This window comes from Equus asinus, chromosome 5 (assembly GCF_041296235.1).
Source record: "Equus asinus isolate D_3611 breed Donkey chromosome 5, EquAss-T2T_v2, whole genome shotgun sequence".
Classification (NCBI taxonomy): Eukaryota; Metazoa; Chordata; class Mammalia; order Perissodactyla; family Equidae; genus Equus; species Equus asinus.
This window is the reverse complement of record NC_091794.1, coordinates 50,218,310-50,236,179: the sequence shown is the minus strand read 5'-3', so window position 1 is coordinate 50,236,179 and position 17,870 is coordinate 50,218,310. Positions and strand designations below refer to the sequence as shown.

General features: G+C 38.8%; 1 protein-coding gene across 19 annotated transcripts in view; it reads right to left on the bottom strand.

The window, feature by feature from the left end:
- MECOM (MDS1 and EVI1 complex locus) overlaps nucleotides 1-17,870 on the bottom strand; it is a 533,659-nt gene that overhangs the window by 316,922 nt on the left and 198,867 nt on the right. For 2 of the 19 annotated variants that reach the window (XM_070509487.1, XM_070509488.1), the window contains exon 1: nucleotides 13,249-13,352. The exons of 15 other annotated variants lie outside the window; for them this stretch is intronic. The gene's annotated coding sequence lies outside the window, so the exon portion shown is untranslated. Of the gene's footprint in view, nucleotides 1-13,248; nucleotides 13,353-17,870 lie in introns of those variants that run through there. 2 more of the 19 variants (XM_070509486.1, XM_070509506.1) reach the window with 2 other exon arrangements.

The following is a 17,870-nucleotide window of genomic DNA, read 5'->3' as shown; positions in this document are numbered from 1 at the left end:
GCTCCAAAGGGGAAGGAATGTATCTATCTTATTCTCCATCTCAAACTCAGAGCTTAGCATGGTATCTGGCACATAGCACATATTCAACAAATATTTGTTGCATGGATGGATAATATGTTTTCTATCAGATAATATGTAAAATTTGTGGGGAGAAAACATCTTGAAACTTCAGCTCTAGAAATATCCTAACTTGGACAAGTCCAACAGCTGGATGTAGTTAGAAGTTTGAATGGATTTGACATTTAAAGACTTGTGTTCCAGGCCCTTCCACACTCAATGCTTGTGTAACCTACACTGTGTCACTATGACTCTCTGTCTCCTTTTGTTATTGGTGAAATGGAGCCAGTGATATCAACACTCTCTATATCAACGGGTTGTTGTGAAGATCAAATAGATAATGTGCCTGAAAATTCTCTGAAAACAAGGTGAGAGGAATGACACAAATGCACAATTAGATGGTCTGTGTGTTGCAAAGAGTCCCACTATCTCCCTTGCAGCTCAAAGTTCAGAGCTATAGCTTGACTTGTGCTTTGGAGCCTTTGAAAGGGCACTTAGCTGTAAAAGAAAAACTAAACTTTGAAAAATAAATAAGAATGGCATGGGTTTAGGGACGTCAGAGGTGGAAAGTCCATTGATGCCTGCCCCAGCAAGATCCTATTTTGAACGCTAAGTCCATCCCATCCATAGAACTAGCTACAAGTAATTTGTTTTTCAATAAATCCTCATTTCCAATATTCTGGACAGCCTCTGGCAAAAAATGTTATATAGCTATAAAATGCAGTCCTTCATCAGGGCTATTTTAAGACTATTGCCTGTCCTAGTTACTTAATTTTGGAAGCTGCATCCTACATTATACCAAAAATTAAAATGTGCCCACATCCCATATTCAGTATAATTCAGACACAAGTCTAGATGAGTTGAACTGTAGTTAGCTGGCCGGCATAGTACTGTATTGATAAATGCTTATTAATTTTAATTTTACCATTTCCATTCATTTTTTAAAGCCAATCTTTTCCAAGACTTATATATTTTGAGTAGACCCTTGAAAAACTAGTAGCACCCAGGCTCTAGGCCCATAGTTGTAACAGATAAAACAGCCCTGTCTTTCATAATTGTCCAATTAGTCACTTTGCATAATTGCACTGGAATTTGAAAGACAAGAAAAAGTCCTCACTCACTGTTTCCTAGTAATCTTTGTCCACAAGTCTATTTTCCCCACCTGCTAAGTTTGCCTAAGACTGGTCATTTGTTACCTGCTAGTTCCAATTGATTTCCTTTGCCTTTGCCTCCTCCAGCCATGAGTGCAAAGAACAGACTGTACGATTTATACCAGCCATGTAGTACCAATCATTAGATAACAAGACCCTTTACTGAAAGCATTTAGAGTAAAACAATACTTTAAGTTTACCTTTGCTTTCATTTCCTTCTTTATTACACTAGGTTCAAAGTGAGGCCAAAAATGGTATCACACGGCCTATTTAGACATCCAAGCAAAGAATGCCAAGTCATTCTAAATAAATCCCTCGAACCCAATAGAATTTTACACATTTTCAAGCGTAAGTTTCCAATAACATTTTTGGGTTTGGTTTTCCCCTTGTCTGTCTCAGTCACTGTCTCTACGTATAAGGGGAAATGAGTCATATTAAATTATGCTCCAGCAAATGTCCTATAAAGCCATATCTAAGCCATCCTGTTTGCTAATAAAAAGATAAGATTTGTCCTCTGAAAGAAGCAGGGTTGGACCATGCCAAAGGGCTTAGAGCAGAGTCAGACAAACCCAAAGTCGTTAGCTGGTGGGGGAATCTGAACTTGTGGCCTTTCTTCAAGTGGGAGGGGTAGGAAGGGAGGAGCAGGGATCTGTCAGCCTTGGAAACTCAGGCCTGTGGCAAGGATGCTGGGAACTTCCTGTGGTTACTAAGAGGCTGCAAGACCTTACAGAGATGTCTTGATAATTATTTTCTAAAGTTGGCACTGCCCACTGGTTTATCATTGCTAGTCAAGACCAGTGTCTTCCAGAAATACAGGATTTTCAGATCTATACAGAAGAAATAAAGATCTCTACCACCAAATGCAGGAAAAAAAGTCCATATTTCCAACTTTGAGCTCAAGTTGACTTCTCTGATTTGTGACTCTCAAACAGATTTCCTGATTTACTCACCTGATCAGACTCAAAGTCGCACAAACTAATTTCAATATTTGCCAAGGTTAATACAATTAGGTACTGGTCTGCCACAAATCCTGAAGCCAAATATGCATAGTTTTGAGATTTTCAGATTATCCTATTTGGGTTCCCTGTTCATTAGCATGGATCAGTGGCCACATATATAAATGCCTACAAGGGTCGAGCATAAAAGGTAAAGGAGGCATAAGGCAACAGCGGATAGTAAAGACAGGAGAGCGGACAGGCAGTGCCTCATCAAACGGAGGTGCTGCTATTCAGCCATGACTGATTGTTGCCACGTAGAAAACTGGCCTCGTGTGGCCAGATAGTCTGATACTTTAAGAAAAACCGGAAATTTGGATTTTGGTATGAGGTTTCCCAGTTTGTTTGGGGTTTTCATACATCGTGTTAACCTAGACTATACATGTCTGCAAGTCACACGTAGCCCATGGGGCCAAGAGTTTGAGACCTGGTATGGATCCTATTTAATTCTGCCACTTTGGCCTGAATAACAGTGACAGTACCAGTGTCAATCTTTTGTTTTCATTATTTTATTGAGCCTTAGCTGATCTCAAAAAGTTGCTTAAGAATATTCAACAACAAGGAAGTGTAGGAATGGAAAAAGATCTGTGAAATGGGAAAGCAGATGTCAAAGTCACACACATACACACACACAAACACACATGCACACACATGCACATTCTTCATTAAAAATTACCAGAAAAACTTTAAAATACGGAAGTTCATCATATGGATAAATTATTTCAACCTTATAGATTATAAAAAGTTCAGTTCGACTGTGCAACCATTTCATCCCATTTTATTTACTATCGGATTTTAAAATGTGTACACAGTGAGGTGACCCTTATATCAAAGACTACAACAATGCTTAAAGATTCGCAGCACCTTCTTAAAGAAACGCACACATTCTTATAAGCACAGTTAAAAGGGGAAAGGTTAAAGGCTACACTAGATTGGTCTATTCTGTGCCAAGATTCTGCTCCAGCTGCAACTGAATAGTCGTTCTCAGGCTTAATTAAATAAAGACCCGTGTAAATTCTAACTGTTTACTATGTGATTAGAACTTCTCCGGGCAAAAAAGCTCATATTTGATTTCCTTGTTGTCTGCACTTGCCCAGACCCTTCACCCACCAGGTATGTACTGAAGCTGTGTAAACTCAACATTTTTCTTTTGGAATCAGGGGTAAGATATAAAAGTTTATTGAAACAGTGAAACCCAATTGTGGAAAATTTATTTTATGTGAATAAAAAAACATAGTCTATATAATTACAACCAATGTTGTCGTGAAATTTCTCCCAATAACATTGAGAGCAGTTGTTCTTAACCTTTGTGTAAGAGTCATCTTGGGTGCTTGTTAAAAATACAAATACCAGGCCCTCTCCCCAGAGCTTCACTATGACTATGGGTGAGACCCCCTCCCCCGACAAGTGATTTGAATGCTAGTGATCCAAAGACCACGTTTGGAGAAGCACCAGCCTAGAGAAAAATCCTATTTCCAAGTTGAACACAGGAAAGCTAATATCTGAATTCATTTTGGAAAAAAAAAAGGGTTATTCTTAATAATGAGGAAGTGGCAGGAATAGCCTCTTCAATTATACCCATTCTTCAATTTCAAAACCTAACCATTAATTTTATATTTCCTTTAATATTTTTAAAATTCAGTGTATTTAAATAATTAACATCATGTATCCTTTAATATTGTTAGAATTCAGTTCGCTTAAAATCATACAAATTGATTCTGAGATAATGTACAAAATATACAGGCAAAATTTTAATGTTTTCATTTGAACATTCTGAGGCAAATAAACACACTTTAAAAGCAAGCAAATATAAATGCATAATTCAGTTAGGTTTTTTTTTTTTTTTTAATTTGTCCTTGGCATTGATGAAGAACAAATTAGCTACTCTCCTTGGGTGCCTACCAGAAATAATAGTAACAAGTTGAGCTTTTTTCCCCCTCAGTAATATGTTCCTTTGTAGATAAGCACTGTGGAGAGGTAAAATAATGTCTTTTAAAAGTTTACTGTTTTCTTGTTCTAAGATGTAAATGATAGGGGACAGACTGGGAGCTATTTCAGAAATATTTATTCCATTGAGACAATGGATTTGGGTCATTAGAAGAAAGACTCATGAACTATCAAAATGAAACAAAAAGACAACAGATTTCACTCGACAGCAAGTTTCAAGACCTAAAGAGTAGGTACACCTTCTCACAATATTGCACATTTATTGTCTTACAGAATGAACAAAGGGTTCAGGTAGACATATTATGGGAAAAGCTTTAATGATGTGAGGCAAATTTTTAAGAGAGGAGATGTTTTTATTTTTAAAGAATTCAATAAACAGAACGATAGCGTTAGCAAATGTGTTTTTCTTGTTTTTGCTCTCAAAACTATTCAAACCACTTATTAATCTCCAGTCTGTTTCATCAATCTTTTATGATGTGTTACAAGGAGTTTTTCAAATTTAAACTTCATTACATCATTTTATAGTTATAAACTCTGACCACTATAATTCTTGGTTTTAACTAGGCTATGAAGAGAGGAATGTATTCATTAGGCACAGTGCTAGGGCCTGTAGTTTAAGCAAGGCTAAAACAAATAAGATGCCAAAGTTCACAATTCTAAATACTCTTAAGAACCTGAAAAATTAATTTCAAAACAATGTAATGCATTTCTATAATTAAATTAGTTTGTGGTTGTTTCATCTCTTTTGGAAATATAGACATATGCCACAATTGTCTTCTTCTATACCTAGAAAGGAGACATAAGCGATTCTTAGCAGTAAGAAGTTATTTGTGCTTGGGTCTCCTTTGCCACAGCTTCCTTAACTAGCTCCTGGGTAGAATTCATTAATTTTTATTAACAGGGAAAACATTTGTTCCCGTGACAATATTTGCATTGCCTGAATGATTTTCACCTCTGGCACAAGGTGTGCTATCGGCTCATACATCACCCGATTACTTGGAGAGCAGAAAGACCCTCAGTCATTAGTGAGTGAATTAAAGATGATCTTAAGAGCTATTAATCACAGTGACAAAAGCCTTAATGTTTCTGTGACCCTAGTGGAGCCTGGGGACTCAAAGGGAAGCAGAGGGAGAGAAAATGGAAACATATGTTTTCTCCAAAATAACCTACCTTAGGAGAACCGTCAGAGAGAGAGTCACATCAAACTAAGAAATTCTGCAAGCAACTGGCCTCTGGATTATGTGTCTATTTATCTTCTTGTGAACCCATGTTTCCTTTTTAAATATATGTTTTCTTGCTATAGACAATCAGAGAGCCAAAACCATTGTGTTTTGTATCTTTAATATCTCTATTCAAAGTTTATTCAGAAGGACTTGTGCTTCTGCTAAACTGCATTTCTTGAGGAAATTCAATGTAAGTTGTATTCAGTCTGCCAACCACATAAATCAGGGTGAAAACAAGCAGACAATAGCAGTAAAGCACCATTATAAACATTAATTCAAGCAGATACAATATTCCAATAATGGACCAAAACGGTAACATTATTAAGTATTACAGTAGGTTACAACACTTAATCATTCTTCAATATATCTGGCTGTATTCATCTGGATGTTCACAAGATTATAATGGCATCAGCTCCACTGTTAATAACAGAGGCACTTGCTGGAATTTCAATTATCTTTCACAATATGTTGACATAAGGAACAGACTATAACTGGCTATTTCTGAATCTGGTAAGAAGATCCATATCCCCTTATTTGTATGCATGTCTTTGTTTACATAGCTAAAGAAAAAATATTGCACTGTGCTCACATTTTACAATTGGTTCTGCCTCTATGATGTGAAAATAAAATAAGAAATTCTGGCTAAATGGCTTTTCTACATGTCAGTTCCTTTGATACAATTTAGATTAGCAAAAAGTATTGCCAAAATTACAGTTTGCTCTTTTGATATGGATACCATATAGCCACACACAAAAATTCTCTCTTTCAACCACTTTTCAGTGCCTAATACAGTGACTAACACATAACTGGGGCTCAGTACTATGCATGGACTGACTGAATTCTATAAATAACATTGAAAAACAAATATTATCATGGACAAGGAATATCAAGAATTTTCAGAAATTCTTTATTCTCAATAAACTTTTATTTTATATTTTGACTAAAGAGCCCAAATCAATTCAACTGAAATACTTGAGTTTGAACTAAATAAGATTATTTTATGATTCATTAGAAAGAAAATTTTTAAGTATAATTATCTTCCGGAACCACAGAGAAGATAAAGGAAAAAATTACATACAATTATTTTGTTGTAGCAAAAAGCCAAAATTTAGAATAATTTAAAAGTTCCATGAGCAAAACAAAACCTCCTTAAGAACCTGTCAGTTTTTGTATTCAATTTTACCATTTATACAACTCTATGAACTAGATTTCATTATTTTCCCCCATCTCCCAGATGAGGAAACCAAAGCTTATAATATTAAAGTAACTTTCCCCAGTGTCACAAATCTAATTAAGGAGCAGAGAATGCCAGGTCTTCTGGCTTCGAACCCAGTTCTCTTGCCATTAAACTAAGCTGTGTTTCAAGCACAAGGAAAATATCTCAGTTAACACAGAATCAATCTATGAAATTGGGTCTCTGATAAAACCTACTGTCTATACAAGACGTCATACTATTAAAGGTTATGGGTGACATCCAGATACTAACTTCTTTGCAATTAATAATCACAGGAAAAGAAAAGTTTAGGAAACTTATGTCAGATCCACTGATAGAATATCAAATGTTAGTGAACAAAATGCTCATGGAAGCACCTTTTTTGGTAACCACACAGATTCAAATTACAACTTTATCCATTTAACAGAATCAAGCTTTCTGGAATGATAGTCCTGGGGACAAAAACCCTCTTTATATAATTCCCTCTTCTCCCCCTGCAACCCCCAGCAAATAAGAGTCAAAGTACTCTTGAGTTAAAGGAAAATGAAAAGTATAGATTTACAGAGAAATCTGTTTTCATTTGGCATTTTTCCTTCTCCCCAGGCACTAAAAGGAGATCCATTATAACCTCAGAGTGGAGTTCAACACTCAGAAGATTAGACGTTTTTTCTAAAAACAATTGAATAATTATTTTTGAATGGTTAGAGATTCTTCCTAAGATTTCAGCGGAGCCTAATTGCAACGTTACGTATCGAGGGACAGGAAATGCATAACCACCTCACCCTCCTAAAATGTATCAAGAGACGTGCTGTTCCTTCAATGGCTCCAGGAAGGTACCGGACACAAGCAATTTCTCATATTTATTGAGCATTTTTCATAAGATAAACACTAATTTTAGCGCTTTGATTACATTAACCCATTTAATCCTCTTAATAGCCCATGAGGGAGATATTACTATTATCTCTATTTTACAGGTAAGGAAACTGGGGCAGAGATGTGAGGTGAGTTAATAGGTGATGAAAAGCCATGATTCAAATCCTGGTATTCCAGCTCTAGATCCACAACCTTAATCCTTAGACTATATACTTTCTCACTCTGCACTTCACCCTGTAATAGCTCCCCAAATACGGGATAACAGTAAGAATAGTTTTAAAAAAAGATACATTCATCCAATCCTAAAATCACAAGTATTCATGTTCCTGAGTCAAAAACTGACATTCAAACATTTTTCTTTGCACCAGCAGATCCTGAGACAAAGATTCAAGAGCAAGTAGTTTATGTCAGAGATGGTCTCAGGAAACACAGGTAGGGGAGCAGGAAGAGAGACAGAGAAGAACCAGAAGTCAATAAAGGGTGTGTCATTAAGTGAGTTACCACTGGGGACTGGAGAAAACAGTGCAGATCAGCATGGCTGAGGTGAGGGAGCTGGGGGTTCTATCCACGAGTTCCCATCAGTCATTTGTTGAGAGCTGATCCCACGGGATGTAATTCCTTGAACTTCTGACCTGCCCATGCTCAGACCTGGCGGACTCAGGCAAACCATTTGGAAGTCACGGCTGGCGCGCACAGAAGTGGTGGAGGGATATGGACGGGGCACTGGCCCTCCATAGTGCTGGCCTCGACAGCATAGGAAGAAGAGATGTTTCAGGGCCTGTCTGGCTTTCTTGTTCCAAAATGCAGAGTTTGATCCAGTAATTAAAAATCACGTATGCTTGGCAAATGAGACAAATTTCTCTTAAATCCTCTGTCCAAATTATTTACTAATTCTTTTTTTTTCAACCAAAATTTATTGTGATCTTGAATCTAGGTTGGGTGCTGAAGGCGGAGATTAAAACATAAATCAAAAACAATGTCAAACTAGACACATAAATTACTAGCCATAAAAGCAAAGACTGTTAAAACAGACTACATTAAAAGTAAGACATTCTGTTCATTTAAAGATGGTATAAGGAAAAGAAAGGAAAGAAAAGCTGGGAACTAGAAGAAGATATTTGCAAAATATATAATTAACCAAGGATTAGTATCCAGAATTAAAAAAAATTCTAAAATGAATAACACTAAACAAAAACCCAATAGAAAGACAGGCCACAGATATGAACAGGATTTTGCTAAGTAGGAAACACGAAAGGTCCACAAACATGTGAAAAGGAGCTCAATCCCTTTAGTTATCAGGAAAATACAAAGTAAGGTGATAATGACATAGTATTTTACACCTCCTAGATTGGCAAATAGGATAATATGAAGTGGTCTAAATATGTAAAGAATGTAGACACTCTTGCACATTGCTGGTGTGTGTAAATTAGCACAACTACCTTAAAACACAATATTGGACTATCTGGTGCTAACTCCCTTGCCAGAGCAATTCCACTCCTAAATGTATACTTTAGAGAAACTCTTGTGTACACATAGTGGAAGATGTGTTTGAGACCATTCACGTGCCAACATTGCTTATATCAAAAAAATGCGAACCCTGGGGCTGGCCTGGTGGCATATTGGTTAAGTTTGTGCTCTTCACTTCAATAGCCCGGGGTTCGCAGGTTCAGATCCCAGGCACGGACCTCCACACTGCTCATCAAGTCATGCTGTGGCAGGCATCGCACATACAAAAAGTAGAGGAAGATGGGCACAGATGTTAGCTCAGGGACAATCTTCTTCACCAAAAAAGAAAATCCAAACTGCAAACCCAAAGGCCCATCCACAAGAGAATGAAAAATAAATTGTGGTACAGTCATATCATAAAATAGTATACAACAGCGAAAATGAGCAATTGGGGTGAATCTCAGAAACAAAATATTGCATGAAGAAAAGCAAGAGCCATAAGATTTTTTTTTTTAACTCAAAAACAAGCAAAGCCAAGTAATATGTTTGGTAATATATACAGAAGCAATAAAAACATTTTTTAAGTAGGGGAATGCTGAAGGTACCCGGGCTTCAGAGGAACAGTTACCTCTAGAGTGAGAGAGGGACATGGGATAGAGAAGACGTGCTCAGGAAGATGCAATATATGGTCATGTTCCACTTCTAAAGTTAGGTAGTGTGTTCACAGGTGTTCATTTTATTTTTATACCCTATTACTTGTACACACGTTACATATATTATGCTACACATATTCTTTTCAATGCATTGTCTTATATAATAAAAGGATACTAATTAAGAAAATGGCCCTTGACCTTACATCGCTCACAACCCAGTGAAGAAGACTTCACCTCAAATGCTGAGGGCTCCCCCAGATAGGGAAGTCACGACAGAGGGAGTGAGGAGTCATGATGAGAGCATGCCTTCATGGAGAAGCCTTGAAAGATGAGTATGATTTGCCAAGTGGAGGTCAAGAAAAGCGTTCCAGGCAGGGAAAGCTGAATGAGCAAAGGACTGAAGGAAAATTGAAGGCTGCTGGCATTTCAGGTGCTGGAATGGGGTGGGGTGGGAGGAGGGACTCGGGGAGAAGACACTCCTAATAGCTTACTATTGAGTGAATGACAAGATTTGGATTATATTAGGGCAAGGTATAATTCTCACACTTTTAAGGGGACCTGTTATCGTTGCTCATCTTTTCAGGGACGAACCACATGCCTTCCAAAGCTTCCGAAGGAAAAACCACTTGTTTCCCCCTTCAGACTAGTGGTGTTGGGAGAAGGAGATGAGATATTAAGTACATCTAGCCACTTCTCTCTGCCAGTTTAGACGGCTCACCCAGACCTACGGGTCAAGTAATCACCTCTCAATTTGTAGAGAAATTCATGCTGGGCGACATACCAAGGATTAAATGCCAGGATCATTGAGAAAATTCCATCCCATTGAAGTCACAGGGTCAGACGATCCCTCTATCGTGGAACTGACTATGCCTTAGATGCACAAGGAATTTCCCAAATAGCTCAAGTAACCTAGAGGAGAAGAGGCTGCAGTGACAAGAGGAGCACAGACAGAAATGGGTCCAGTCACACTGGAGCCTGCCCCGTGTGGTCTGAGGAGAGTTGTGTGCAGCACAGGTAGCAGTGCTGGTATTTCCTAAGCCGACTGGCATAACGGTTTACCTGGTACTGAGGGCAGACAGAGAGGATCCTCAGCTCTCTAGGAGAAATTCAAGGTATCCGTGGCTTGGACAGAACTGCATCTCTGAGGGGGCGTGACCAATATGTTCACCTTTCTATGTGGTAGGACAAAGATTTTGTGGGGCCAGCCCCGTGGCCAAGTGGTTAAGTTCACGCACTCCACTGCGGCGGCCCAGGGTTTCGCCGGTTCGGATCCTGGGCACAGACATGGCATCGTTCATCAGGCCACATGGAGGCGGCGTCCCACATGCCACAACTAGAAGGACCCACAACTAAAAATATACAACTATGTACTGAGGGGATTTGGGGAGATAAAGCAGAAAAAAAGATTGGCAACAGTTGTTAGCTCAGGTGCCAATCTTTAAAATAACCAAAAAAAGATTTTGTAACAAATGAAAAATTATATAATGATAAAAATCCGTCATCAAGTAATACTTCTGATGTTTATGGTAACATGTTTTAATTCACTCCCATTTTAAAAACCCTGAACCAACAGAAACTTGTTATCACATTCACTGACATGTTAGCAAAAATATGCCCATTTTGGGCCAGCCCCAGTGGCCTAGCATTTAAGTTCGGCATGCTCCACCTCAGTGGCCCGCTTTGGTTCCTGGGTGCAGGCCTACCTCACTTGTCTGTCAGTGGCCATGCTGTGGCAGCAGCTCACATAGAAAAAGAGGAACATTGGCAGTGGATGTTAGCTCAGGGTGAATCCTCCTCAGCAAAAAAAAGAGAATATGCCCATTTCACCAAATCCAAGAATTCTCTATCAAAAAGTAGAAAGGCCTATAGAAGACAGAAGAGTGTTCATCTTGTGTATCCTTAGCCAATCTGAGATGTTTTATTATGCAGATAACACCATGATATTATTTCCAAGTAGAAATACTTTTACTTCAAATAAATTGTTCCAATGGATTTGTCTGAAAGTACATCAGATGTACATAAGATTATTAGCAGATGGAAATAGCACGAATAAAAGATGCTCTTAAGATTTTTCATCCAGACAGAAGTTGAAATATAATGATGTATACCTGAAATCTATATAATGTTATAAACCTATGTTAAATATTTAACATAGATAAATGTAAAGTAAATAAACATTTAAATAAAAAGAAAGTTTAAAACAAGATTTTTCATCTCAGTTGTACTTCTTAAGAGTAACCTCCATATGCCATTAAAGTATGAATCAGAGAATTTTAGTCTTCTGCTTCCGTTTTCTGGTAAGCACAAAGGCTATAAGAGGCAGCTAGTAATGAGATATAAAAACCCACAGAGCATACACATGAAAGCATGCAAGTAGGTGGGAGTGCTAATTTAATTTCTTCCTACCCAGCAAAGGAAGCTTCAGATGTTTCGTGTTGAGGAATCATATGTTAAGGAGATTATAGAGACAGTGACCACTGATGTTTGGTGAAAGAAGAAAGAAAATCACTCTACACAAATAAATAACAAGAGTTCCCTAAAAGTGAGATTACTGCAGATGAAGGTACAGGGTCACTTTTGGTGTTCTCTCTTCCATTCCTGGACTTCAGGGGCCCCACAACCCTGGAAAAACCCCCATCCATGAGGCTTCCACAGTTTTTCTCCATTCACACTTTTTAACCCTCAATATAGAATTGGTCAAATGGAGGAGTATCTTTATGGCCGAGTAGATTCAGTAGTAGATAAGTTTGTAAAGATTACTTTCCTATTCGTAATATTTGAAAGTATTCGTAAGAACCAATATTTCTCTTCTCCTCATCTGCTTTGAAATTTCTTGGTGTCCCATGGAAAAGAATAAATGGCAAATGGAAATTCCACCGTGTCTCTTCCCTGTGAGTGAGCTCTTTGCCTTCCGAAGAGCGATCCTCAAAGGATCCATTCATGCTGCCTACATGATGTCCTTTCATGCACTCACGCAATTGTCAAATATTTACTGAGGACTTATTATGTGCAAGGCACTGCACTACTTTCTATGACAGGAAGGGAAGGAGAAAAAAAGTCTAACCCCAATCTTCCCCTCAAATTGATACTGTAATCTGAGCAAAAGATTTGCCTTGAGTACTCATGTTTATATTGTAATATCTTTGCCCACCTTAGCTTCCAAGCACAGTGTTAAGACCCAGAGAAACAAACAAACAAAAACCCACTTCCTCTGTCTGCCTTCAAACAGCTAAGGCTAAGACCTGACTTCTGTTCCCATCATTCCACTAAAAGCCCTTCTCTGACTTTGCCAACAGCCTTCATCCCATCCAATCCAATAACTTTCATCTTCTTCGTTCTCCTGTTTGACCAGGATTGGCTCTTCTCTGTACTCTTCAGGAAGACAATGAACTTTTTCCCTTGACCACTGTTTTCCCACCTTCAATGCTGAGTCTGCTGCTTGCCCTGGTCACTGGGAAACCCAGCGGGGCTCCATCTGGGCTTCCCTATCAGCAATCCTCACTGGGGGCAGAGCGGGGGGTCCAGCTACTCATAAGAAGTCAGTTCTCTCTGAAGACAGAAGAGGACTCTCAGAGCTCTATATTTAGCCTAGCTTCTCACCTCTCTTTTGGTTGGTGAGCCCTCTCCATTCACAAATCCCACTGCACAGAGAATGTCTTATAAGCTCCGAATTGTCATCCCCAAACTCACCCTTTCACCGGTTTCTCATAACTGCATCTCCGGACTCATTCTTTGTGCTGAGAGCTGATGACTTTGGAAATGTGTTTAACTTCTCCCTTGTCCCAGACTCTCTCACCCAGTCTACTTTCAAATCCTTCTAACACTTCCTGAAGCATCGTTTTGATCATGTCACCCTCACTCTCAAATCCTGTGAGGACTCTCAGTTCTCATATCAAAGAAGATACCTTAAGGCCTTTGCCAGATGCCTTACATCACAGCCTCGCCTTCTCCTCACAGACCCCAGCACACCCCACCAAACTTCTGTGATGGACACACTCCACTCTACACAAATAATGCTCATCTTCTCTAGACAGCCACCTTGCTCTGAATATGTATCACAGAACTTGCTGAACTACCCTACCCATTCTTCATCATTTATTAAGCAGGCACTGGTTCTGGATGCTGTGCTTTATCTTTAGTTTCATTATCTTAAATCTTTTGCCACTTAATCCACTATGAGGTTGATATCACCATCTGCTTTGCAGATGAAAAAATTAAGGCTAAGAAAGTTGCCCATGATCATACAGCTGGTGCCAGAACTAGGATTTGAACCCAAATCTGGCTGACTCAAAAGCCTATGTTCTTCGGTACCACGCAGTACTACTGCCCACGTGCCCATCCAGGCAGCTCATGCCGGGGTACACTCACCGCACATGCTGTTGTGGTCCATTAAATGCTAAAAAAATTTAAAGTGTTCTTCAATTCCCAGTAGATTTTTCATATGCTTTGTCAATCAATAAATACTGAAAGGTCTATGAATTTTTCCTGTTATAAAAAAGAGTCCTCATATTTTAAAAGATTGGGATCCAACTCCCTCATTTCACCTAGAACTTAGAACTAAGTTGGAGGCTACCTCAGCCCTGAGATACAGATGCAGTTGCCTTGAACCACCCAGTTCTTCGACCTGTGACAGTCCAGAGCCCTCAAGGAGATGTCTACCAATTCCAGGGGGTGGAAGAATTAAGTTTCTCGGCATCCTCTGCCACCTGGGCTCTCTCCTCTTCTACCTCCACCCTCCCGCATGTTGCCGTCCTATAAAACTCTCCCTCTCACTCAGCTCCTGAAGGAAGCCAGTCAAATGAGGCATTTTGTGAGTTTTGTTTGATTGGGGGAGGGAATACATGGGGACCTGTAGGTCAGATCACAACAAGGAATATGTGGTTGTCCGATATCTCCCCTGCTGAGAACTTCTCTGACTTTGAGTTTAAGGTGTTGGAAGAAACGCAGAACACCTTTCTCATTGATTACATGTTTACAAATCACCTACTGCATTCCCAGGCACCATGCTAATTTCTGGGAGTAAAAAGATGAACTAGATACTGTCTCTGTCAAGGAACTCACAGTTAGAAACAAAGCACACACAAACACATGGTTACTGCACAACATGATGAGAGGGCTATTACACACAAATTACTCAGAAAACACCTAGGAGGAAGAAACCACCTCAACCCAGAAAGCTGGGGAAGACTACACCCCAAGTTAAAATTTGAAATACATCTTGCCTAAGGATTTGGCCATGTCAAGACAGCTGCATGAGAGGAAGTACATTCTAGGCAAAGAAAAGCATGCGTGTGACTTACATACTGAAGAATCAGTGAGTAGTTCTGTATAGCTGGAGTATAGGCATAAAAGAGGCTGAAAATTATGAAGTTGAAATGGTAGGTCTTAAGGCATGTTATGGAAATTCTTGTTTGTGATGCTAAATGGCTTGGCAGATGGGAGTCATGACATGATCAGATCTGTATTTTGGAAAGACAACTGGAAAGTTCTTGGATGAGAGCTAGGAGAGGGGAGAAATCAGAGGTTATTACCATGGTCCTGGTAACCAATGGCAAGGTGGTATTTAGGTCATCATTGGAACCTGACCCACGGTAGACATCCAACAAATGTTTTTGCTTAATTGAATTTGTCTCACTAGCATCTTGCTGTAATATAGTGAGCAACTGGCCTTGATACAGTATCTTTTAAAATGTCATCTACATTTTGAACATTGAAAATGCTCAGGTGCCTGACCAGGGTTAAGAAGACATGGAACTAAATGAATATTTATGCATCATTTGTCACATGCTAAGCACCTTCTATACATTATCTCACTTATTCCACACAACAACCCTTCAAAATAGTATTTTCACCATTTTACATAGGAGGAAAATGATGTCAGAGTAATTTAATGAACAAATTTATCCAACTAGTGGTGACACCAGAATTTGAATTTGATGTGTATCTAACTTCAAAGTCACCTGCGAATTCTGGACATTATGGCAGCAGAGGTCACTGGTAAAGCCATATTTTCCTTGATGAAATATTTCAGAATAGGATTCACAGGAGTGAGACAAGGGTTTGGATGAGAGCTCTCCGGCCTGGGAAGAGGAGTTCAGATACTGGTTCCATTTTTTACTACATATGGCAGCAAACCATAATGAGTCAGATATTGTCATAACACATTGCATAAGTCCAATGAGGCATTCACATCTCAACTACTCATGGTTGTTTCCAATTCAGTAATAAATCAAAGAGATCAACTGTTTGGTGGGTTGAGGGAAGGTGGAAAATTCATTTAACTCTTAAGTACCATTAAATATTTAATAGTATCATCAAGAGGTAATGCCACTTTTCATAATACATTTGGCTCCATGTACATTGGACATCCCCACACACTGATAAATTTCTGACCCTGAAGTCTTATTTGAATTCAGATCTCCAAAATCTCCTTCAGCCAATCTACCAAGAGCAGTGTCTATCAACATAGAGATAGACATCATCCACATAGACTTTAAAGTTTTAAAAACAAAACCAAATGAAGCTCATTTGGGAACGGTCTTTTCTTTCTTTAAGGTGAGAGATGGAGGACAAATGAAGCATACCATGGTAAATAGGAACTGTGCTCGCTTGCAGTCATGCACTATAGCCATTAAGCCTTAAGGTCTTAAGGTACCAAGCAATGCATATGATAAATTTCTCAAAAACATCCCAGCCATAACATAGTTCTTGCTGATTGCTCATTTACCCATAATGCATGCTGTCATAGCAAAGCCTGACAAATGACAGAGAAAGCTCAGGTTATTTTTTACACTGACTGCCAAGCCCCTCACCTCAGATTATTCATTTATTAGGGCAATCACTGAGGTCTGGGTACTTAATATTGTTTTCACCAAATATGAAAATGATCTACTTGCCTATTCTTTAGTTCCTCCTAGGGCAAGCCATTTATCATCAGCTCAGGATAAATGACTGCTTCATTATAGCTATAATTTATGAGGTGTTAGAAGTAAAGAGCCACGCCTAGAGACTTAAAGCTTTAATATGGATTAAAATAAGATAATCAATCAAGCTAATACAAATTTTCTCTCAGCATTATTTCTTGTTTTGAAATAGCTTAATAATTTTGGGGGGGGGCGGTATTTTAAGCCAGGTTGAATATCTCATTATCCAACCACACGCATGCATGTCTGAGGCAGTATGTAAATAAATATAGGATGAGACACTACCAGAAAAAAGGAAATAAAACCAAACCACCAGCTGTAATTGACTGAAAGACTTACTTTCCTTAACGGTATCAGATAATCTGAAGGCCGAAGAGCAGGTATAAACTTAGGCAGCCTATTCTCTCCTCTTTTCTTATTTCTCTGTAAGAATATTGTAGAAAGATTGTTGCTGCTTTATTTTTCCTTATTCTCTCTACAACAAAGAACTTACTCCAGGGAGAAAAGTTATGTCTCAATAACATTTCACCAATTTTGCTTTCTTTTATGAGTAAAGCAAGGTTTCACAACTCATAATTTGGACAAGAGCAGCTTCTTGCTATGTCTAGGGAATAAAGAGTATTTCCCACTAAAATAGCATTACGGTCTTAAAAAATTTTTTCTGGTGTGTATCTTGATTTTATAGTTATTAGGCTATGCCAAAACAAATATTATCTCTAAATTATGTGTCATGCTCAAAACACTAAGATAAACCTATTTGACCACTGGAGTAAAAAGCTTTGAAGACTGTACGGGAAGTTCACAATTTGATGCTTTACACACATACCACCAGGAAGAAAACCACCACAAGAACTAACAAATAAGCAGTCGAAAGCCGGAGACACTAAGGCGCTAATTTAAAAACCTTCCAAAAGTTCTTGCCATTTTCCTAAGACCATGTTCCTTGCAGGTGAGACAAATGGGCCCCTGCTGCCTCCAGGCAAATCTTGAAGGATACTTCCAGCAAAGCCTGGTGACTGGAAACTACTCAGCCTTGAAATTAACATCCCTAGGAAAAACCTTTTCCTTCCCTTCTAGGCAACGGCAGCTTACATCTTCAGGACAAAACGGAAAAAAAAAAAAAAATGATGACAAAAAAAGGGGCCAGAGAAGACAGTTGAAGTCACGCTGTGTTCTCCTGAAGGGTCCTTCATTTTTTGCTTTAGAGAGAGCCAGGAAAACACAGAGATCCTGATAATGGCTTCAGTCAATGTGGCCAGTCTCCCTACTTTCTTACACACACGTACCACTGAGTTTACCTTAAAGGAGTAAAAGCTGGGACTTTCACAAAAGCTCTGTGTCAGGAGCTGTTATTACAAATTAAGCCAAGAATCTGAGTAAGAAGAAAAG